A 24,531-nucleotide genomic window follows, 5' to 3' on the forward strand; every position below is an offset into this window, starting at 1 on the left:
TTCTTTATGGTTAAACCAGACTTGGATCGGATGGCCCTTCAAAGAGAGATTGCTTTCAAACAGCAAACTGTCCTCTTCCAGTTCTCCAAAATAGAGGAATGTCCTCTGTAAAGTAGGCCATATGGCCACCCTACTGAGCTAAGGTCCATCTCCACACACCATGTGGGTCCCAGCAGAGATGGACTAAACACGGTTAGTCCTGGCTAGGAATTTTGGGCACTGAGCTCCCACACACCTGGAGGTCACCAGGTTGGGGAGGGGTAGCCTAAGACATTTGGCTTTCAGGAATAAGTTCCCAGTTACTTTCTCACCCCAACACTTAAAAAAGAAAAAAAAAAAAGTAGGCCTATAAATATTGGTGTGACCCATTCTGGGGCCTTGGGACAGGGCAGACTATATGTCTAATCTCAGGACCAGCCCTGCCATGAGGCAAAGTGAAGCAGTCGCCTGAAGCAGCAGATTATGGGTGTCATAAAAGGGCAGCCAACTGTTAGTTATTTACTTCGTTATTATTGTATTTCTACTGCCAGGGATGGGGAGAGGTGCTTATGGGATATATTGGATTTGTTTGGAAGAATGGTGGGCAGTCAGGTGTGAATTTGCTCAGAATCATATGCAGTATGGAATGCAGTAATTAACAGCATAAGTACACTAATTTGCTAGAGCAGTTGGCAATTTTTATGATTTTAGAGTTGGTTCTCATAGTTGTATTGTCAAACAGTGAAGGCCACACTTTTTTGCTACCAACAGAAGCTAAAACAATGCACAGTAGTCACTCTTCACACTGCGTAGCTTCTAACTGATAAGAGATGCTGCTTTCTGTACGATGAGAAACTTATTTTGCTGCCAAGAGAGAAAGGCCCCACTTTCTCCTTCTCAGTGAAGGGAGGGGTGAGTGTATGTGTTTTCTAACAGTCTGAACTAGATGATGAGACCAGCCAGATCTACACCTTGTGTCATATCATTATGATCCCATCATGGTGATGCTGTATCCCTCTTGCACATCTGTACCTCTAGGACACACAATGACATTTGTTGTGGTATTTTGGATAATGTGGAATAAAAAGCAGGAAATAACAGTACAAAAGCGGTATATTGAATGTGTGATGTGCCCCAAAAGTTATCAGTGCACTTCAATATTGCTTTAAAGCAGTAGTGTAGATCTTGCCCAGGCCCTATAAAATCCTGAACAGATTGGCCTGCTATCTGTTCTCATCTGAGAGGGGGAAGGTCTGCCACCTGCTCAGATAACCAGCCCCACAGGATGGCGCCCGCCGCTCCCCTGGGAACCACAGTGACTGAACTGAGAGTGAGGGGTGTGTGTAAACTTTTTTTGTTTCTTTTATTCTATCTGCATCCACTTTTCATCAATAAACTCTGTCATACTTTCACACAAGTGGGCTTGAATCATACTGGTATCCCCGAATCTGTTTAGTGTGTGGGTCCTGAGTGCACCAGGCCCCAGTTTAAGATGTGGGATGTCCTGTCTCATGTACCAAAATTACTTGGCTGGCTTTGGTTTCTATGAACCTTAGGTGAGTGGGTAGGTGGGGGTGCCGTTTGCCACTCCGCATCAGGCAGCAAAATGTCTCGGCCCTCCCTGCCTAATCTTACACATCCCACATCAGACTGAAAGCACAGCATTACTTTCCAACCTTGTACAGATTAACATCGCCTACAGATGTTCTTATGTGCTTTGAAAACCCACATCCTCCCCTCGCACCAAGAATCCCCTTTCCCTCCCCATGCACGCGTTGCTTTTCTCCACTTGCCGAATAAAAACTGACCATAATAGATTCTTTTCTTTTTAATGTAAGAATATTGAATAGAATATTGATATCAGCGGGACTTACTTCAAAGTAAGCATACATGGGATTTCCACTACTAATCTCAGAATGGATCTGGTTGTACTTCTTAGACAAGAGGAACAGAGCAAGCTGCCTTAGACCAAATCAGAACATTGGTCCAGCTAACTCTGTCTTGTCTATCTACACCAGGGATGGGGAACCATTTTCACACCCGAGGGTCTGACTGCCACCTGGGAAACCTTCCAGGGGCCGCATGCTAGCAGCACATGTGGCCAGAGCCCAAAGTGGGTGCTGCCACCCCGAGTGGGGTCGTGGAGCCATGGTTCACATTGCTGAAGTGCTGGGACTTTTTGATTAGTAGGACCAATGATGTTGTCTGCCTCCCCTTCCCCCAGATTTCCCTATGCCCTCTGAGCTTAGGTGCAATCCTCATATTAGCTGGCAGGTTCGGGGGTGGGGGTGGGGGGGTTGAATTTTCCCAGAAACAATACATTGTTCCTTGTTCTAATGCAAATCATTTTGTGGGTGGCTTCGTCTTGAATGAGCAATTAAGACCAATTCCCACTCCTGGTGGAGATGAGAACTGCTAGAACTTGATTGTTGACTTTGAGATAAAATGTTTCTCCCTGGTGCTGGGAAAATAAACTCCTGGGAGAATGTGAGCACCTTCGGGTTCAGCACACCTGGGATAGCTCCTTTAGCGTTCTGGCTGGTTCTGGCTGAAACCCAGAATGGTTGCACTGCCCCACCGAAATCAGAGCCACCAGCCTCCACTGGTACTACTGCTCAAGCACACATCACACACACGCACACGCACATGCACACAGAGCTATAGATATGGATCAACACTGCTGCCTGCATGTTGGGACTTTCCTTGGGGCCATGGTTATGGGGATTCTCATGCTGGGTGCCTGCACTGCAGAATTTACCACTGCATTATCACAGAATTTTCCTAGCCAGCCCCCCCCCCATTCCCCCTCTCGCTCACACACACACCCTTCCCAGCTCCCCTCTTCAGTGATCCATGTAGATCAGCTGGGGAGGGGCAAGTCCAGGTGTTCTGGGTGGGGAGGTTTAAACTCCTCCATCTCATGTGTCACAGTGCGGATGAAAACCAGCCCCCTCCCTTCCTCTGCTGCCCGGCATGGGTCAGCTGGGGGTGGGTGGGGGAGGCTGAGAAATAGTCCCCATCCTCAGCTGTGAAATACCTCCCCCCGCCCCCCATTCTGTGCCGTGAGAAAGCAGTTCTCTAGTGTTCCAGATAGGGAACTTCCCCAGCCCTGCCTGGAAACGGTGAGGACGGAACCTGGGGCCTTGTGCATGCAAAGCAGGTGCTTGGCCAGCGGTGTTCACTTTGTAGCTGGCCCTTGTTCTCACTGCAACTTCAACACATTTTCTGCCTGGACAGGCAATGTGATAAGCAGCGTACTGCCAATTTTGTGTCCGTGTGCCAGCAAAGCATGCATGCATGCAAGAGTCACAGTGTGCACACAGACCCGCACAGAGTTAGCTCCAGACCAGGAAAGCAGCTGACCCCTGAAACGCTCTGGTGGATGCCTGTGCACACAAACACATGTTTTTAAAAGATGGTCCCCATATATCCCCAAAACAAGAACAGAAGCAGTGACTTACCAGGGACTGGTATCAGTAGAGAGATATGGAGCATAGGGTGGCCAGATTAGACGGGCATAAAATACTTATGTAACACGGAGCAGTCAGAAAGATCCACCTTCCATCGTGCTCATTTTCATTTGTGTCTTTTGCATGAAGCTCGTCTCTTGCCTCAGCTTCTCTGTGTACTGTTATGAGCATCTGAGAAAGTGAAGCATTTCCTGACCCATCGAGACAGCCTGGTGCAGCCGCAGGAAAAGGAAATGTTACATCAGACCGACTATTGCTGTGGAGTCAAAAAGCCTCTGCAGGTGCAAATGGGTGTAGATGGCACAACTGAGCCCTCATCCTGCTGGGTGTGTCGCTGCTCTCTGCTTTATTGTGATGATGTCCAGACCGCTGGAGGATGCCAGTTTCCCATTCTGGACCTCCCACCGCTACTCTGAAGTCACACACATGACATTGGGATGCACGCAACGAGTACTGCGATGTGCAACATGACATTTGCATGCACAGTCAAAGAATACTATGATGTGCATCAGCAGTATGCGAGGAAATGACTACATATCTTACAGCAGCCTCCCCCAACCTGGTGGCCTCCAGATGTGTTGGGCCACCATTCCCAGCCAGATGGGAGTTGTAGCCCAACACATCTGGAGGCTACTAGGTTCATGGAGGCTATCTTAGAGGAACAAAGACTTCCATAGTCCCTTTTTTATTTTTTTCCCACCTTATATAATTGGGTGGCCAAATTATTTAATCTGCACCCAAATTATCTGGCGCAGAGTGGTGGGTGGCAGTACTGCAGCCGAAACTCTCCCCACGACCTGAGTTCGATCCCAGAGGAAGCTGGGTCCCGGGTAGCCGGCTCAGGTCGACTCAGCCTTCCATCCTTCCGAGGTCGGTAAAATGAGGACCCAGCTTGCTGGGGGAAAGGTAGTCACGACTGGGGAAGGCAATGGCAAACCACCCCGCTATAGTCTGCCATGAAAATGCCAGCGAAAGCGGTGTCCCTCTAGGAGTCAGCAATGACTTGGCGCTTGCACAGGAGGAACCTTTCCTTTCCTTCCCTAATTTCACACTTTCAAACCACTATGCAAACTGAAACTCGGTTATCCTTCGAGAATTGTACTTCTCTGAATTTTGGAATAGGGTTCTCCAATTAAAAAATGCATACAAAATGTATATATTAGGGGAAATAATTCAAAAATGCATTTTACTGGGGAAATCGCTTGCAAAAAAAAAGTGTATATTAGGAGAAATCCACACAAAAAATATTTCATGCAGTTTTTTCAGAAACAATTCTCAAAGTTCAGGGTGAACCTAAGACTGTAGAAATTCTCAAAGTTCAAGATGAACAAATTTTAAGATTAGAAAAATGAGAAACTGAAAGAAACCAAAACTGTCAAGCTAATCCAGTGGTCCTCTGCATTGGGGTCACTGGCAAGGCCAAGATTTGGATACAGGTTGCCGGTTTCCTGCTGCTATTAGCAGCAAGACCACAGCCATCTGTTCCCCACCCCAACTGATGGCTGACCAGCAAGGTGGCAAGGAAAAGTGGCTGGAGCACACCATAGCTCTGTGGGCCACAGAGATCAGCTAACGGCTGCATGCGGTCCCAGGTAGCCTTATTATTTGTTAGATTTATATCCCATCTTTCCTCCAAGGAGCCCAAGGCAGTGTACAGCATTTTCCTCTTCTCCATTTTACCCTCACAAAACCCTCTGAGGTAGGTTAGGCTGAGAGTCGGTGACTGGCCCAAAGTCACCCAGTGAGCTTCATGGCCAAGTGGGGACTAGAACCCGTGTCTCCCGAGTCCCAGTCCAACTCTCTAACCACTACACCACACTGGCCTTGTATATGCTTTGGGAGGAGGGCAGCCCCATCTAGAACAGACTGTACACCATTCACCCAGGTAGAACAGCCAACCAACCAAGAATACTTTTGTCTTGTCTGGACTGAGTCTGTTTGGCCTCATCTAGTCCATTACTGGACCCAAGCACTGGTTCAGGACAGCCATCGCTTGACTTATGTCAGATGAAAATGAGAGATAAAGCTGGGCATCATCTGCATACTGGTTCTCAAACTTTCTACCCTCAAGGCCCTCTTGAGAGAGCTGAAAATGACTTGAGGGCTGAAGCCCACCAGTCACAAAATGGCAGTGCAGGTCAACACCAGTTACAAAATGGTGGTAGATCGAAGTTGAGTTTCTCATTATCAGCTGGCAGTTACTGATATAATTTTATATCGATACCTAATCCGTCTTTGGAATTCCTTAAATTTTTCGCTACCGCTATTTTCCTTGTAGCAGAGACTTCCATAGTTCAGCTTTTATCAAGTGAAGTACAGAGAGGAGGTATCATGGCTCCGCCTTCCCATTTCAGACTGAATTTGCTGATTCAGAGGCTTTAAGTAGAGGAGACTTTTTATGTTATATTATTTTTCTCTCCCCCCCACCCCAGCTCCGGCCCCTGCCATGTCTCTCAAAGTACTCTTACTCATTTCCTGTCATTTCTTCTCCCGTTCTCCTTTCACACTTCACTTGTTGCCTGCCTCCAGCCTCCAAGTCTTCCAGATGAGAGACCGAACTGAAGTCACACATCCTAGCAATGGTGTGAAATATTGCTGGAATCCAGGGTAGCAAAAGATGACCTTTTCCATTGTGCAAAGAGTTACTGCATGTCCAATAAACATGGCTTGGAGGCAGAAGCATAAAGGGACATCTGTCGGCAGCTGGAGGTGCCCCCCTTTGAGGGCGGGAGCATTTCTTCACCTATATTTTCTCTACCTTTGAAAAGAAAACTGTAAATGCTGGATACAGTGATGGTTAGGTTTTGTTCAACTGTGGACTTCAAGGAGTTACACTGACCTCAGTCCTACAGCCCGGCCAAGCTGGGAAGGGAGCATAGTTTCGATGTACAGCATATGCCTTGCATGCAGAAAACCCCATGCTCAGTCCTTGGCATTTCCAGTTAAAAGGTTCAGGTAGCAGGTGATGTGAAAAGTCATCCGGCTGAAACCCTGAAGAGTCACTGCCAGTCAGAGTAGACAATATTGGAGTGGGTGGACTGTGGCGTTCCAGCCTGGGCTTCAATGTTCCTCAGCCTCCACTTCTGAAACTGAGAAGCAAACCCCCCAAGAAACGCCTGCTTTCACCCAGACCAGTTGTTCCCGCTGACACCCAAGCTTCAGCCCTTTTACCCTCTCTGGGCTCCAGAGAAACTCAGTATGCTCCATTGGTTCTCTCAACCCACTGCAGGAGAAGTAGCAAAGAACTAGATTTAATAATGGTAGCACAACAATTCAATCAACACCTGGGAGTGTGTATTTTAAGAAACAAAAGATTTTATTTGTTTGTTTGTTTATTTTATTTACAATATTTATATACTGCTCCACATCAGAAGATTTCAGAGCGGTGAGCAACAAGGTAAAAGAATAAAACACCAGGTTGAAAGAGATAAAACATTTTTTAAAAATACATAACACATAAAAAATTATGTGTAACATAAAGAGTTTTATGTTATTATTATTTGTTGTTGTTGTTCAGTCATTCAGTCCTGTCCGACTCTTCGTGACCCCATGGACCACAGCACGCCAGGCCTTCCTGTCCTCCGCTCTCTCCCGGAGCGTGCTCAAGTTCATATTCATCGCATCGGTGATGCTATCTAGCCATCTCATCCTCTGCCGTCCCCTTCTCCTTTTGCCTTCAGTCTTTCCCAGCATCAGGGTCTTTTCCAGGGAGTTTTCTCTTCGCATTAGGTGGCCAAAATATTGGAGCTTCAGCTCCAGTATCTGTCCTTCCAATGAGCACTCAGGGTTGATTTCCTTTAGGATGGACTGATTGGACCTCCTTGCAGTCCAGGGGACTCGGAAGTCTTCTCCAGCACCACAGTTCGAAAGCATCGATTCTTCGGCGCTCAGCCTTCCTTATAGTCCAGCTCTCACAGCCATACGTTACTACTGGGAAAACCATAGCTTTGATTAGACGGACCTTTGTCGGCAAGGTGATGTCTCTGCTTCTGACTGTGCTGTCTAGGTTGGCCACAGCTTTCCTCCCCAGGAGCGAGCGTCTTTGAATTTCGTGGCTACAGTCACCGTCTGCGGTGATCTTGGAGCAATGCTTGGTCCTAATCTCCCTCCCAACTCTCCCCCTTCTAAAATCCTGTACACAACTAACTAGATGTAGCTTCCAGAATCTTAGGCCCTATCTGACTCTAGACTGCCAGTTCATTCCTTCTATAACCTCACAGTCCTCGCACACACACACACGCACACCTTTCACTCGCTCACTACCAAAGTTAACCCCATCTTATCTAGGTCACATTTAACAATGAAAACACACACATGACCCTAACAGGCATATGTTACATGGACCAACAGTCGGACTTTGTGTAAAGGCAACTTCCAGTGGAGGTTGGTGGCTCAGATTTCAGTGGGGCTGTGCTTCCACTCTGGCTTTCAGTTAGAACCAGTCAGACCTCTAAAGGAGCTATCCAAGGTGATGAACCTATTTGGGGGATAGGGTTCAGCACCTTGGATGGTTCCCTTGGAGTTCTGGCTGGTTCTGACTGAAACCCAGCCTGGATGCACAGCCCCACCGAAATTGGAGCCCTCAGCCTCCACTGGCAACTTCATACGTGGAAAGGGGAGAAATTACTATGCCCCTGCAGCATTGTTGTTGAACCCCACTTTCTCCGGACCACAGTGCTGTCCACCATGACCCCAAAATCTCAGACCCCAAGTTCAGATTGTTTTGCCCCAACATACATCACTTTACGTTTGCTTACACTGAACTACATTTGCTCTTTTAATGTCCATTCCCCCAGTTTGGAGCACTTTGCAATCCCTTTTTTGTTTTCTCCCACCTTAAATAATTTGGGTGGCCAAAAAATTATCTGCAATCCTGGCCACCTCCCTGCTCACTCCTAATTCCAGATAATTTATGAACAGAGTGAAGCGCCCCCCTCCAAATACAGATCCACAGGTACTTTCCATCTCTCAAGCACACGCTTCAGCGGAGTGGTTGCGCACAGAGCAGCAGGTTCAGGCCCAACCATCTCTGGGTAGGGCTGGGAAAAGCTCCTGTCTGAAACTCTGGAGAGACACTGCTGGCCAGTGAACGCTGAGCTAGATGGACCAATGGCTGGTCAACAGCATCTCTTGCCATTGCAATGCAGTGGGGGCAAACAGAGGAGCAGCCCACAGGGGCTGGGGAGACACTCAGCCAGTGGAGGCTGCTGGTGTCTCTGGAGTCAGCAGGGTGGTAAATCCGCTCCGGGTTTCAGGCAGAACCAGTCAGAACTCTAAAGAAACTATGCAAGGTGCGAAGCTACCCTTTAGTGTCCTGACTGATTCTGACTGGAATCTGAAGCAGATTCACCACCCCACTGACATCAGAGACACCAGCCTCCACTGCACTCAGCATACCTGTACGTTGATAGTCTTGACAAGTGATTTCTGCAGTGCCACTCAGCTTGCATTTGTAAACTGAGCCACGGGTATTTCCTGAAATCCAAGAAGTTCTTCCAGGTTTGGGTTGGGGGGGGCATAAATAGAAATTTGCACAAATTGCAGCTGCAATTGGTGCGATCTGCACTGCAGCCACACTTTGTGCAAATTGCAGCCACAATTTGTGCAAAGTACGGCTGAAATGTGCACAAATAATGCAAATTGCAGCTGCAATTTGTACAAATGTCTATTTATGCAAATACCGCCCCGCCCCCCCGAAAATCCATGAACTGGCCTGATTCAATGCAGACTGAGTCAGGCCAGTTTACTGAAAACGAACCAAAATCTGGAGGACCAAGCTGAGGAAAGCTTGGCAAACTGCACTCCCCCAGACAGATTCCTCCATCATCCCTACACCACCCTCTTTCCCCCAACCACAGGTTGTTGGTGGTTTCCCAGTTTTGCATGTTTTCTAGGGTGGCCAGGCATCCTTCTTTACAGAGGACAGTACTCTGTGTTGGAAAGCTGGCAGAGGACAGTCCTCTATTTGAAGGTGTCGTCTGTTTGATGGGCTACCCAGTCCAGTCCAAGACTGTTTTAAAGTCAAAGAACCCTAAGGAGGGAGAGCAGGCCAGGGCTGTGGAGTTTCCCATCCACAATCGGCCCATCAACATTTCGCACCTGGGCTGCAGATTGAGCAGACACATATGGGCCACCTGGCCACTCTTCTCCACTATGGGAGAGAGGTACTGTATTCCCATCTACATTATAGTTATTATTTCTAAATGTGGACCTATACATACGAATTTGCACATGACAATTGTTGTGCAAATTGGTGTTCTCTTTTTTGGTGATGCATAAGAGGCCACCCTACCCCCCCGCCCCATTCTAACAGGTTGAAATGCCTCTACTAAAGTTTAGTTACTGGCAATAAGAACTTTAAGCTAAAACATGCTGGTATTTTTGGCCCTGCCCCTTTTGCTTTCAGCCCTGCGCCCCACTGGAATGCGCCCCCTGAGAGCTTCTCCGAAATGGAATGCAGCCCTTGGACTAAAAGAGGTTCAACACCCCTGATCTACACTATAAACCTGTATCAGTTTTATACTACTTTATGTATCGTAGTTTCCCCAAAGGTTCCTGGGAATTGTAGTTCAGCAAGTATGGTGAGCCTTCTCTGTTAGAGATCCCTAGTCCCCCTCCTCCCCCAAAATAAATTTCTCAGGATTCCTTAGAGAGAGGAAACCTACCCGTACACTACATTCAGCATCTAAGGTCCTGCTCCAGATGCCTCATCTGAGGGAGGCTTGGAAGGCAGCAACTAGGGAGAGGGCCTTTTCAGTTGTGGCCCCCCAATTATGGAATGATCTCCCTGACAAGGTCTGCCTGGCACCAACATTGTTATCTTTTTGGCACCAGGTTAACACCTTCCTCTTTTGTCAGGCATTTGGCAGCATATTATGAGTTTAATTAAGTCCTGGATTTGTCGTTGATTGCTCAAAGTTGTTTTAGATAGAGAGCCAGTGTGGCGTAGTGGTGAGAGTGCTGGACTGGGAGTCGGGAGATCCGGGTTCTAGTCCCTGTTTAGCCATGGAAGCTCACTGGGTGACTTTGGGCCAGTCACAGACTCTCAGCCCAACCTACCTCACATGGTTGTTGTTGTGAGGCTAAAATGGAGAGGAGAAGGATTACGTAGGCCGCCTTGGGTTCCTTAAGGAGGAAAAAGGGCGGGATATAAATGTGATAGAGAGATAGATGCTGTCTCAGTATCTACTGTCTGTGTGTTTTTATGTAAATGGTTTTTAAGCTTTGTATACTGTATTTTTTAATGGTTTTTAATCTTTGTAAACTGCCCAGAGAGCTTCGGCTATGGGGAGGTATAGAATTGTAAATAGTAGTAGTAGTGATGATGGTGATGGTGATGAAAATAAAAATGATGACAATGATAACTGTTAAACAGGTTTCAAGGTGGGAGACTGAAAAGAGATTCCAGAGTTTTGCCTAAGTTTTGGAGGGCTGTTTGATTTAAATTAAGAGAACGAACAGAAAGGCAACTGTTGCTGAACAGAAATGTTATAAAGCAACCAACATGTGTATAACAATTTCAAATGAGCATTAAGGTCAAATTCAAAAGCACAGTAAGCCCATGAACAAAAAAGGGAAGGAAACTGTTAAATCTAGACCAAGCACAGACTTAGGCTCTAGTCTAAGAATACACAGGGATGGACATCCGGTAGTACCTGCTTCATGGATCTTCATCAGACATTACCGAGACGTAATGTGAATTCGTCCTTCGTTAAATTGTGCAAACAGGAACCCCACACACATCTGGAAGGCACCAGCTTGGGGAAGGCTGCCCTAGATGTGTTCAGTATTTTACATTTGCAGCCACGGACATGTGGCAACAGGCCCTCTGCACGTGCTCAGCAGTGCTGTTGTATTCAGCCAGTTTACTGGTGCAGAAAGAGAGAGAGGCCTCAACTAACCCATGATAAGGAAGAACATTCTAGGGCAGTGGTGGGCAACCTGGCGACCTCGAGATGTTATTGGACTCCATTTCCCATCAGCCCCAGCCAGCATGGCCAGGGGTGATGAGAGTTGTAGTCCAACAACATCTGAAGGGCCAACATTGCCCACCCCTGTTCTAGGGGGCCTAACACTGGGAATCGGATACTAGCATGCCCCGAGTTATATTAAACGCTGATAAATTACACCCACTGACAGCACAACCTGTGCATGCTGTGCCAAGTTAGTGTAAGGCAGGGGTCCAGAATGTAAGGCATGGGGTCCCAGTCTGGCCCTCTGATGTTCTCCAGATGCCCCCTTCCCCTGGCCCCACGCTCTTTCCCCCAACCACCAAGTATTTGGTGGCTTCCTGGCTTTTGCGATTTTCCCCCCATTCTAAAAGATTTAAATGACTTTACTAAGGCTCTGTGACTGGCAGTAAGAGCTTTAAGCTAAAATATATGGTATGTTTTGGCCCCACCCCTTTTGCTTTCGGCCCTACTCACCCTAGGAATGCCCCCCCCCAGCTTCTCTGGAATAGGATTCGGCGTTCAGGCTGAAAGAGGTTCAACACCCCTGGTATAAGGTTATGGGGCCGGGGGGAGAGGTCTAGGTGATACTGTGAAGTAGATAAATAAATGGTGGGAGGGGGATCTGAATTCTTCTACCATTTGTGCTTTCCTTTCCAGAGCTGCCTCCCTCCGCAGTTCTTTTTCTCCTGGTGGGGCAGCTGGGGCTTCATTTCAGTCTTGGAAGCGCCACCAGGAAAACAGTGATGGGGGGGGGAGTTGCTGGTATAAAATAGCAACTGTAGGGTTTCCCCCACAGCACTTTTCCACTTGCAATCGCCCCCATTCACCCCCCCCCACTATTCCATACAAATTCGGTGGCAGGTCAGCCCTCGTTCTTTTAATAGAATGTGTAGTCTTGAGCTTGAAGAGCTCCCTTCCCAAGCCTGCCCAGTGCATTTTCTGCACAAGGCATGCTGGGACTCTGTTGGCGATTCAAAGCTGGGAACAGAGATGGCCATGAGCTCAACTGAACTTAAGTTCGCAGAGGCCAGCAGACGTGTTTGCTTGCTGTACTTTGGGGGGGGGGGGTGTGTGTGTGTGTGAATTGCCTTGTGGTGGTTGCATTACAGTGTGGCTTTGCTGCCCCCTCGTCCCATCAATAATTCACTCCTGGGCAGATGGCACGTTTTGAAAAGGCTGCCCTTTCCCTGGGGCACGTAAAAATCACTCAATTCTATGTGGAACCGTTGGTAAGGCTAATCCATGTTGTCACTGCCTCCTATACCCAGCTTTAAGGTTTTTGCTACTTTGGGCAGTGAAGCGGGTTTCTCTAGTTCTCCCTCAGCAACTTATAAACATATTTACTTATTAAACTGTACCCTGCCTTTCCTCCAAGTAGCTCAAGGCGGCTTAACACAGGACCTTCCTGTTTTATCCGAACAGCAATCATGTGAGGTAGCTTCAGGTGAGAGTGACTGGCCCAGTCACCCAGTGTACTTCATGGCAGGGTCTCCTTAGTCCAGCTCCTGCAAGCTCCCCATGGCAGCCATTTTGTGAAAGCACCCATGACAATCCCTCAATATTACAAACATGCCCATCAACACAAAGAGGTTGGGGACTGAGGTCATTGATCCAACTAGTACAGTTTTGTCTACACAAGGGCTGTTGAACGTCAGGCCTGCAGACCAAATCTGGACCTCCATCGTTCCCCAAATGGCCCCTGGCTCTTCCCATGGCCCTGCCCCACCCCTTCCCCCAGTTGTTTGGTGGTTTTCCAGCTTTTGCACATTTCCCCCAGGGTGAAATGCTTCTCTTAAGGCTTTGTGACTGTAGTAAGAGCTTTAAACTAAAATATGCTGTTATTTTTGGCCCCGCCCATTTAACCACTGGAATGCACCCCCCTCCCAAAGCTTCTTTGAAATTAAATTTGGGCTGAAAGAGGTTCTCCACCCTTCCTTTACCAGGGTAGATTGATTTAAATCAAGGTGATGCAAATCACTGATTTAAATCAGACAGTAAAATGGTCGGTTTAAATCACTGATTTAAATCTTGTTTCCCATTGAAACTTTTGCAAGTATTTCCTGAACAATGCTGCAAATCTGACCACCAAGCCAGGTTAATTTACAGCTAAATAATTTACAGTATCATTTACACTGTTTCATTCTCACAAGCAGGCTTTGCATCTCTTTGTCTCACTGTATATATTTTGCATGCTTTCCTTTCTATCTATAGAGGGAATGTTTCTAAAATATTCCTATATAGTGGCTTTTTTTAGGACCAGCACCCATGTTAGTTTGTGGTGAACAGCACAATCCTATGCATGACTCCTCAGAAATAAGTTCAATGGGGCTTACTCCCAGATAAGTGGGAATAGGGTTGTAGCCTTAATATGGGAATACAGGAAGATGCCCAGTGCCCAATTTTGTCTTTTCCTTTCCGGTGTTGATTCCTTCTGCTTCGCTCTTTCTTGGCCCTCACAAAAAAGTAGCAAACAAAAACAAAATGCCCATGTTTGATAGGTCGAAATAACACTGTTATTATAATGTGACAGTTACTGCCCTGAAAAAAATCATCTTAAATTCATTTAGGGCACAATCCTAACTAAATAGGTGGCCGCCTCCGAACTTGGAGGCAACCACCTATCCAAAGCAAGGCAAGAGAGGCACAGGGGGGATCGTTCCCTCCGCTCCTCTCCTGCCTTGCTTTTTCTTGCTAGACAGCCGTTTTCAGCTGTCTAGTGGCTGGGGGGCTGACCGGGAGAGCAAGCTGCCGTACGACACATAGGATGTGTTGTACGCGCAAATCCGCTCTCCCCGCCCCAGAATGCCACCCAGCCCCGCCCCTTTTCAGTCGCTCTGCGCTCTTCTGAGGCAGCACAGACAAGCGGGGAGGTCAGATTTCTGGGAACCAACCTCAGAGCGTGGGCTCCGAGGTCGGTTCCCAGAAAAAAGCATATCCTATGGCCCTCTAGACAGTGTCTAGTGGCCATAGGATTGCTCCCTTAAAAGCATCGTTTTTTATCCACCCTGCTATATTATTTTCTGTCTTAACTTGCTTAGCTCAGCTCCATGGTCACCTAAACTCAGAACCACAATCCTATCTATCCTGTGACTTTGCACATGAGACTTTAATCAGAGAAACTGAAAGCCAAAAACTTTCATGAGGCAAGAGCAGTTACTTAGGCTGGACAGAGTTCATGAGATAAAAAAAACTGAAATTAGTGCCCATTTTTGATTGGTAGGTAAATTCATTTTCATGAGAATATAAATATAGGTTCAGTATCTTTATGATGAGATTTAATTGTTTAAATTGTAAAATTTAATTTTTAAGTTAGAGAGGAATGTATTTTATTTGTGATTTTTTTAAAAATAAAACAAAATGCTTTAAATTGAGTTAAGATTTTAAAAATCTGATTTTTTAAAAAAAATTATTGATTTTTAACCACCCTGTTCTCTAGTGACTGGCAGCAGCTTCGGATGTGTGAATCAGCAAAAGTAAAGTTGGCCAAAGTTCTCCGAATTCCCTTTCAAAGCTCATTCTAACTTGAGTCCATATCAGACTGCAAGCTTTGCTTCTTTTCACATGAAAATCCATGCATATGTTTGTATTTTCCCAAAGGTATGCCTCAGTTATGCACATCTTTGAAATGTACATATTCTTCTCCCATTGATTAAAGCATATTTGTGCACCTTTTCAAAAGCACACGTTTTGTCATGCACATTTTTCAAATGTATGCATACTGTTGTTGTTGTTCAGTCGTTCATTCGTGTCCGACTCTTCGTGACCCCATGGACCATAGCACGCCAGGCCTTCCTGTCCTGCGCTCTCTCCCGGAGCGTGCTCAAGTCCATATTCATTGCATCGGTGATGCTATCTAGCCATCTCATCCTCTGCCGTCCCCTTCTCCTTTTGCCTTCAATCTTCCCCAGCATCAGGGTCTTTTCCAGGGAGTTTTCTCTTCGCATTAGGTGGCCAAAATATTTGAGCTTCAGCATCTGTCCTTCCAATGAGCAGTCAGGGTTGATTTCCTTTAGGATGGACTGATTGGACCTCCTTGCAGTCCAAATGCATATTTTGGGAGGGTCCACGAATCACATTGCAAGTTTGGAAATGTACGGACGTTGACTGCAGATTGCATCTGAGTCTGTGTTCAGTCTGGAAGGTTCGAACTGGATAAATCCCGATCAAAAATGAACTGAAACAAATTTCTCATAAATCCCTAGCAGTAGCTTTCCAGGGTTTCAGACTGGAGTCTTTCCAAGCCCCACCTGGAGACGCTGGACGTTGAACCTGGAACTTTCTGCACACAAAGCATGAGCTGCACCACTGAGCTACAGCCCTTCCTCCAAGCATACAGCACAGCTATTAATCCTTCATCAGATTCCGAGAGCTCAACTTGTGCAGGGAACCCCTCACCCACCCGAGACTGCTTCCTCCCACCCACCCCGGCCCATCAGGTAACTGCAGGTAGACATTCCCAACTCTTTAAATTCCAGGCTGCAAATCCAGGCCAAATCTCTTTTTCTGCCCCATCTTCTAGCTCTTCATGACTGTCACCTCCTGAAGGCTGGATTCCAAGCCATCAGGAAAAGCATCACCCGGGCACTCCAGACCATGCCTCTTTCGTCTTTCCACACATTCAATGCAACCAGCATGGTCAAAACTCAGAACAATATGGTCTGCAGAATGCCATCAAACACAAGCAACAAATCTTCTGTTAATGACAGATATGTGGATGCATTTGAATCACTCTGCTTGGGCAAAGCAGTGAGATTCTCGGGTGGGTGGGAGGCCTGTTGATATTCCCATTTCAGCTGTGCAGCCTAACAGTGCAAACCTATGTACAATTTCCAGAGGGGTAGCATGTGTTACAGTCTGTTGCAGCAAAGCCAACGAGGACTTGTGACACCTTTATTACGGCATAAGCTTTTGTTGACTAGAGTCCACTTCATCAGATGCATGAAGCATCATCTGAAATTGGCAGAGATCTGTACATATGGCTGTGTCCGGGGCAGGGGGGGATTGTGCACAGTAAGGTTAGAAGTGCAACAGACTCACTGTTGCATAAGTATTACTGCTTGTTGAAACTGTATTTATTTAAATGCTGGAAGCATTTGTTCATTTTGGCATCATTGTTATATGTACTGACTTCCCTTTCTTTATTATCTGAATTCTGTACATACTCCTTCCTTTATTTTATAAGTTTGTGTTAATTTTGCCCTGTTGTTTAGGTCTACTTACATTTCTAGGAACCTGAGATCCGCTACAGAAGGAAAACCATTATAAGACCTAAAAATGTCAGCCACAGCATCAAGGGTTTGTTCACCAGCTCAACTTCCAATGTGGTATATGCCTCATCTGGCAGTAATCACCTTCTGTATTCTACACAGGGCAAACAGGCCTATGCAAAAGAATAAATGGACACAAATCTGACATCAGAAAGACCAATATTCAGAAACTTGTGGGAGAACATTTCACTGTTCTGTTACTGACAGTAAAGTGGCCATTCTTTAAAAAAAAAAAAATCAAACTTCAAAGAGAAACTCCAGTGTGAATTAAAACTCTTCAAGAAGTTCAGTTTTATCACCGGCAACCTGAATTGGGATAATGGGTTTTTATACCACTACGGCTGTTTTTTAATTAAATAAATAAATAATTGTGACATTTGTAACCTGCCTCATAACATACAGCTCTCTGGGCAGCTTACAAACAAACATAAAAATAATTTAAATTCAAAATAGAAAGTGAAACCATAAAATCAAAAGCAACAGGGGGAGCAATCCTATGTCCTATGTGGCCAGTCCGGGGGGGCCACAGAGTAGTTCAGATTCCTGGATCCAAGGTCGGAGACACCCAGGAGTCCGAGCTCCCCTCCCCCTCGCAGCCAGCGCAGAGAGAACCACGCGGGAGCAAGTTAAAGGGGTGTGCCAGTGGGCAGGGAGGGGACGGCTTATGCCATATCCCCAGGCCTCCACAGGCTCCTTCCCCTCCCCTCCCCTCCCCTCCCCTCCCCGATGCCTCAGCTAGATGGGCAAAAAAGCCCGTCTAGCAAAAATACAGAGTGGGGGGAATGCAGAGGCAAAGATCGCCTCCAGCGCTCCTCTTTCTCTGAGTTGGATGGCCATAAGCCTCCAAGTTCAGAGGCTTATGGCCTTAGGATTGCAGCCATAAAGTATGACAAAACCCATAGGACCCCAAAACGAAACACAGATTTTAAGACTACATGGATTATTTCCCATGCCTCTTTTCAGCGTGCAACTCCTTTGCTGAAGGAACCGCACTGGCTGCCTATTCACTACTGGGCCAAGTTTAAGGTATTGGTACTAGTGTACAAAGCCCTAGAGAGCCAGTGTGGTGTAGTGGTGAGAGTGTTGAACTGGGTGTTGGGAGATCCGGGTTCTAGTCCCCACTCGGCCATGGAAGCTCACTGGGTATCCTTGGGCCAGTCACAGACTCTCAGCCCAACCCACCTCACAGGGTTGTTGTGAGGATAAAATAGAGGAGGACTATGTACGCTGCCTTGGGTTCCTTAAGGAGGAAAAAAGGTGGGCTATAAATGTAATAAATAGATAAAAAACAACTTGGAACCAGGATACCTGAGAGACTGCCTCCTTCTTTACCAACCTGCCCAGTCACTGAGGTCATCAGAGGGCATGTTCCTGGTGGATCCACATGGACCCATGGCCCAGCTGGAGTCCACCAGGAAAAGAGCCTTCAGTGTGGTGGCCCCCCTCCTGTGGAACTCCCTGCCTTTGGAGGTCAGGCAGGTACCAACATTGTGTTCCTTCCACGCCTCCCGAACACACTGTTATTTCAAGAGGCCTTCCTTGCGTAACCAGCCGCAGTTTATTAAATTCGACCTTGTTGGAATTCGTCTTTCAAAAAAATGTTTTAACTGTTTTATCCTGGTGTTTTATTCTTTTATCTTTGTTGTGTACCGCTCTGAACTCTTCTGATGTGGAGTGATATATAAATATTGAAAATAAATAAAAAATAAATACATTATTCAAAATCCTGGGAGAACAGAAAGGTCTTCACCTGTCACTGAAAAGACCACAGGGGTAGCACCAGGTGAACGAACCTCTCTGGGAAGACTGTTCCCCAACTGTGGGGACACTACTGAAAAGGCCCTCTCCTTAGCGTTCTCCTGCCTGACCTCATTTGGCAGGGCACTCGAAGTATGACCTCCAAGGAAGATCTTCAGGGTTTGGGTAGGTACATATTGGAGGGGGCAGTCTTTCAGGTCACATGGTCCCAAGCCATTTACTGCTTTAAAGGTTAAAACCAGCACTTTAAAATTGGGCCCAGAAATGAACTGGGATCCAGTGCAGTTGACAAAGCACAGATGTACTATGGTCAAACCAGCCACTCCTAAGCAGTAATCTAGTAGCCCTGTTTTTGGTGGACTGCAATTTCGAAACCGTTTTTAAAGGCAGCCCCACACACAATGCATTGCAATAGTCTAAATGGGAGGTTGCCAGATCCTGGGTAATTGGGTCCAGGCCATCTCCATCCAGGTAAGGTCACAGCTGGTGGTGCATCAGCTGAAGTGGATAAAAGGCGCTTTGAGCCACAGAGGTCACCTGAGCCTCTAATGGCAGCGCTGGATCAATGAGCACTAGACTGCAAACCTGATCCTTTAGGGCAGGGTGGGGGCAAAATGTTTGGCCCCAAGGGCTGCATGCAATGCTGGGTGGTGAGACGGGGGTCGTACATGTGTGCAGACACATCTCAACACACAAGGAGATCAGGGGATGGGGGGGCAGTTCCGGCAGCTGTTTCCCAGGATTAAAGCCTCCCCCGTTCCCATGATCTTGATACAGATTGCTGGTATCCTCACTGCTGGCAACAGCTAGGAAACAGCCATCTCTGCATCGGGGTCACTGGCAAGGCCAGGATCCGGATACAGATTGCTGGTTTTCTGCTGCTGTTGGCGGCAAGTCAAGAGCCATCTGTTCCCCACCCCAATCAGCAAGGCGACAAGGGAAAGTGGCCAGACCACACCATAGCTCTGTGGGCCACAGACAGCAGCCAACAGCTGCATCCAACCCCCAGGCTGCCTTATTTGTAAGATTTATATCCCACCTTTCCTCCAAGGTGGTGTACAGCATTGTCCTCTTCTCCATTTTACAACCCCGTGAGGTACTAGGCTGAGAGTCGGTGACTGACCCAAAGTCACCCAGTGAACTTCATGGCTGAGTGGGGACTAGAACCCGTGTCTCCCAAGTCCCACACTCTAACAACTACACCATACTGGCCTTGTACGTGCTTTAGGGGGAGGGCAACCCCATCTAGAACAGGCCATACACCATTCACGCAGGTAGATGAACAACCAACCAAGCAACCATCCTTCCGTCTTGTCTGGATGAAGGCTATTTGGCCTCATCCAGTCTATCGCTGGGCCCAAGTTCAGGTCAGCCACAGCCTCACCTATGTCAGATGAAAATGAGAAATAAACCTGGGTATCACTGGCATATTGGTGACACCTCAGACCAAATCTCTGGATGATTTCTCCCAGCAGTTTCATGTAGCTGTTACACAGCATGGGAGAAAGAACAGAACCCGGTGGAACCCCAAAGCATGAATGCAGAGGGGTCACGCAGTCATCTCCCAGCACCACCTTCCAGAAACGTCCCTGCAAGTAGGAGCAGAACCACTGCCAAGCGGCACCTTTTGTGGTCCCTTGAAATGCGAAAAGCAAGCCTGCTTTTGCATTTCCTGCACCTGTAATAGGGATGTACGGACTGTGCAAAATCCAGCCCATCTGTGTTTCGTGGATTGTCAGGTGCCTTTTATTCCATCATCCGCTCACAGAGAGATGCCAATTTCCTCCCCCCCCCCGTCATATGGAAAAATACGCAAATAATTACACAAGAGTTTTCGTAACAATTTACATAATGTACCTTAGTATGTAACATTTAGCATATCGTCCCCCACTCCATCCAACTTTTCCTCAGCAGAAACATGCGTATTTTCTTATGATTAAATGTGTGTGCATTTTGGGAAAGTAAAAAAAAATCCGAAGGGCCACGAACTCTGTGCAGCCTGAGGGGGGTCACTCCACAGTGGATTCTGCAGGTTGGATTCTTAGAAATCTGAGCTCATTTTAGTCCGTCTCAAATTTCTCCAGCATCTCTACGCTGTAAGTCTAATAACAGGCTTCCCCAACCTGGTGCCCCCCAGATCTGTTGGACTGCAACTCCCATCATTTGCAGCCAGCATGGCTAGGCTGTTCCAACGTGACACCTACCTTGGGTGGAAGGTAAACCTCTGTCTTCTATACTATGCTGCAATCCTATACCCGGACGTAAGCCCCATTTGACTCAGTGGGACTTACTTCCGAGTAGCCATGCCTACTACTACACAGCTCCTGATTTCAGCCTCCCTAGTGCCCAAGGGTCCTGCAGTCCGATCCTGCGCAAAGTTCTCTCTGTTCAGGAAGGGCTTACTCCCAAGTAAATGTTCATAGACGGCAGCGACAGAAGCCTCGGAGGCCGATGCCAGGCACAACTGCTCGGACCAACCCAGGCCACGATCCAAAACCTGCTTACTCCAGAGCAGTCTTATTTAAAAAAACAAAGCAAAGGTTGACTATAAGAAAAATCCCTATTAGTGTAATTAATGCATTTATTAGGTCAAACAAAAGCCCCCCAAAATCGTTCTACCTGCTTCCAGGCGGGGCCAGGCCTCCCCCCCCACGACCCCCGTATCCCCCCCCCCGCTTCCCTCCTGCTTGGAGGGGGAGGAGACTAAAAGTTCTCCCTCTCGGGCCGCGGCAGCGGCGGCAATCCGACCCGCCCGGGCTTGCCTGCAGCGGCGCGGACGGACGGGGGGAGCGATTTCGCCAGCCCCGGGGGCCCCGCGTCTCCAGCCGCCCCGTCGCAGAGCGCCGGAGCAGGACGATCCCCCGGGCCGAGGTACGCGGGCACAGCCGCGGCGGGGGGAGAGAGAAGCGCGCCGGGGGCCGCGCGTCGCATTCCCCCGAGACGGGAGTGGGGCGCCTCTAAAAGGGGGCGGCGTGTGGGCCGGGGGGGCCCTTCCCGTCGTGGCGGGCTGCAGGGAAGGAAGGGCTGCTTCCAGAGGGGGCGTCCGGAAAGGCGGGGGGCGCCCACACAGGTCGCCTCCCTGACCCTCCCCCGGTGGAGCAGAAAGTTGCTCCGCCGGGCTCCTAGGCGGCTCTGGGGAGGAAGGGGTTAAATGTGCGCGGGCGGGCCGGGGGGGGGTTGCTGGGGGCGTCGCTTCTCCGCCAACCCCCCCCCCCGCGCGGAAAGTTAAGCCCGAACTTTGCCCGCTCGGTCCCTGCTGGGGCGGAGGGGTCCGGGGAGCCGCCTCGGCTTGGAGAGGCAGAGCCTCCTCTCCCGGGCGCAGCGGCGCTCGGGGCGGGCGGAGGGGCGCCCGGCCCCCGCGGCTTGCTCGGGCTGGCCCAGCGACGCGCGGGGGCCGGAATGCTGAGCTGGGGGCGCGGGGGCTCCCGAGGTGGTCGCTCTTCTTGGCCGGCTGCCGGACTGACGGGCCGCGCCGGCCAATGGGGCGGCGGCGCCTGCGGCCGGAGGAGCCGCGTTCCGACCAATCGAGGGCAGCGGAGGGGAAATGGGGGGGCTGGGAATGCGGGGGGGGCACGGTCACCGTCAGGAGGAGGAGGAGGAGGGGGCGCCGCCGCCGCCGCCCCGCTCCTCCCGGCAGCGTCCCGCGGGCAGGCCCCAAGGCCGGCGTGGGCAGAACGCGCGTCGCCAGATGGCCGGGGCTTCAGCTCCCCGCGTTCCTGACCGCTGGCCGGGCTGGCCGGGCCTTCTGGGCGCCGAAGCCCCCAAGCACCTGGAGACCCGCCTTCGGCCCACCGCTGCCGCCCGCGCGAGGCTTCGTTCAGAGCCCTAGCAGAGGACGGGGGCAGCTGGGGCAGCTCTCGCCCTCCCACTCTCCGGCTCCAGCCCGTGGCGTGAGGCCCCTTTCTAACCCTGCCCAGGGTGCTTGCCTGGGAGGCCGCAGGGAAGGTGGGGCACCGTGTGGCCCTAGAGCTGTCCCGTGGACCATGGGGCAGGGGGGCATGTAGAAAGCAGAACCTTCGCTCCGCCTAAGGCAAGGGTGGGGGATGTGGCCAGATGTTATTAGGCTGCAACTCCCATCAGCCCCTAGTGAGAGCTGATGGGAGTGGCAGTCCAAGATCAGTTGAAGGCCGCACCTTCTGCATCCCTGTTCTAAGGCAGCGGTGGGCAGAAGGTAGATCTTCTGGCCTTCAGCTTCCAGAACACTCCTGCCAGCATGGCTAACGCTCAGGAATACTAGGCGCTGAAGTCCAAAACATCTGGAGAACTTTCTGCCCACCCCTGTTCTGAAGCAACCTGATTTAAAGGTAGTGAAGGCAGGCCAGCCCTAGACCAAATGATGGCCGGGCAAGGTGCTTCCTTGGCACCCCTCCATTTATTCAGCTTTTGAATATTTTATTATTGCATTTCATAGCCCATGATAGGTGCCCCCCTAAACCCAGCCGCCTCAGGCACTCGCCTGGTTCACTTGTACTGGAATGTGGCCCTGTTAATGTTACAGTTTTGCAGAAGTAGTTGAAGTGGGTGCACCCTTTTGTTCCTCTGGGCAACAAGCTGCACCTGTCCAGATTCCCACTGACCCACCTGCACGGTGATTTTCAAGCCAAAGGCCTCCCAAACTGTCTAACATAAAAGGATACCACAACAGTCCATAAAAGCACAATAAAAGTCAGTGAAACAGAGCAGGAGAGAAACTAAAAGCCGGATGAAAAACAATAAAACTGTACACGATAAAAAGTCTGTGCAAATAAAAAGATCTTCACCTGGCACCAAAATATATTGGATCTGGCTCCAGGCAATCTGCCTGTGGAGTGTATTCCAGAGTTGGGGGCCACAGCTAAGAAAGCCCTATCATAGGTCACCACCCTCCTCTGTAAAAACACAACATTTTTTCCACATGGCTGCAAAATTCCCAGAAATTTTACAGCTGTAGCTGCGTCGGAGTTCAGAGTGTGGAAATGTTGGAATTAGAAGTGTGTTTTAGTTAATTACTTGTCTGGATCTTACCAGTTAATTGACTAAAAATGTGGGATAAATGTTTCAGAGCAGGGGATTAATATAATGGGAATATTGTTTTTTCTCAACCAAATATCAGTGCTAATTTAGAAATAGGTGCCCTATGCAGACATTTGAACATGTGAACGGGGCCAGTGGGAACACATGTACTGGCAAAGACCTCAAACCAACACATGATTGGCTCCATCCGAAAGGAGCCTCTTCTGCACCAATCCCAGTTCCCGTTCCCATGGAGGGAACCGCACACACATAATTAATTAGTAATCTCTCTGCCATAATTGAACCCCCAAGGCAATTTACAATTAAAACTGTTTTAAAACAATTTAAAAGTTTACATTAAAAAACAACTTTAAAATAATTTGAAAACATAGGAGAAGTTTGCTCCTAAGACTGAGCTGATCATGTGGCAGATGAGGAATGCTGTCGGTGCATGTGGTGTCATCAAGGGGACAGGAGTAGCCTCGTACATTCCTGCTGGCCCCTTCACACATCCGGTACCCACACAGCTATCCAACACCTCAATAGGTCATGATCCCTTGAATAGGTTGTGATCCCAAAGTCATGTACTCATAAATAGGTCTGTGGATGATATCAGGGCATATTAGGACACCAGTACAAACTATATGATACAAGTGCTTCCAAAAGTGATTGGAAACATATCATACATCCATTTGATCAGGGATGGGGAACCTTCCAGCTGCAAGCTTCTTTTGCCCTTATCTCCATCACTGAGGTATTTAAAGGCAATTAACCGTTAAATCCCTTGCGAAGAATGGAGCTGTTGCAAAGATTTTGAGGTGTGCATTTTACAAGCAGGAGGGCTGCTGCACAGAACCAAGGTGTGCGTTTTGAAGGCAGGAAAGCAGTTGCAGATAATTGAGGCGTGCATTTTACAAGCAGGAGAGCTGCTGCAGGGAGCGGAGGTGTGCGTTTTGCAGACAGGAGACCTGCTTACTTGGGAGCACACGTGCAGAGGCTTGGCAGTTGGGGCACTATGTGAATGTGCTGCTGAGTGATTCACTGTTGGGGTGCAATCTCAGACATAACTAACGGCTCAGGTACTGTATGTGAGAAGCTGGTAGCTGTCTCCTG

The 24,531-nt window shown here is 48.5% G+C and overlaps 2 protein-coding genes across 3 annotated transcripts in view; one reads left to right on the top strand and one right to left on the bottom strand.

Annotated features, from left to right (window-relative positions):
- ADGRG5 (adhesion G protein-coupled receptor G5) overlaps positions 1–3,622 on the bottom strand; it is a 35,246-nt gene extending 31,624 nt beyond the window's left edge. The window contains exon 1 of the mRNA XM_084812168.1: positions 3,441–3,622. The gene's annotated coding sequence lies outside the window, so the exon portion shown is untranslated. The remainder of the gene's footprint in view (positions 1–3,440) is intronic.
- Positions 3,623–21,115: 17,493 nt separating this feature from the next.
- CCDC102A (coiled-coil domain containing 102A) overlaps positions 21,116–24,531 on the top strand; it is a 63,948-nt gene continuing 60,532 nt past the window's right edge. Inside the window, exon 1 of one of the 2 annotated variants that reach the window (XM_084812458.1) lies at positions 21,116–21,297. The gene's annotated coding sequence lies outside the window, so the exon portion shown is untranslated. The remainder of the gene's footprint in view (positions 21,298–24,531) is intronic. The other variant, XM_084812459.1, reaches the window with a different exon arrangement.

The sequence above is a fragment of the Heloderma suspectum genome, chromosome 8 (genome assembly GCF_057233095.1).
Source record: "Heloderma suspectum isolate Gila_16-S chromosome 8, 16-S_ref, whole genome shotgun sequence".
Classification (NCBI taxonomy): Eukaryota; Metazoa; Chordata; class Lepidosauria; order Squamata; family Helodermatidae; genus Heloderma; species Heloderma suspectum.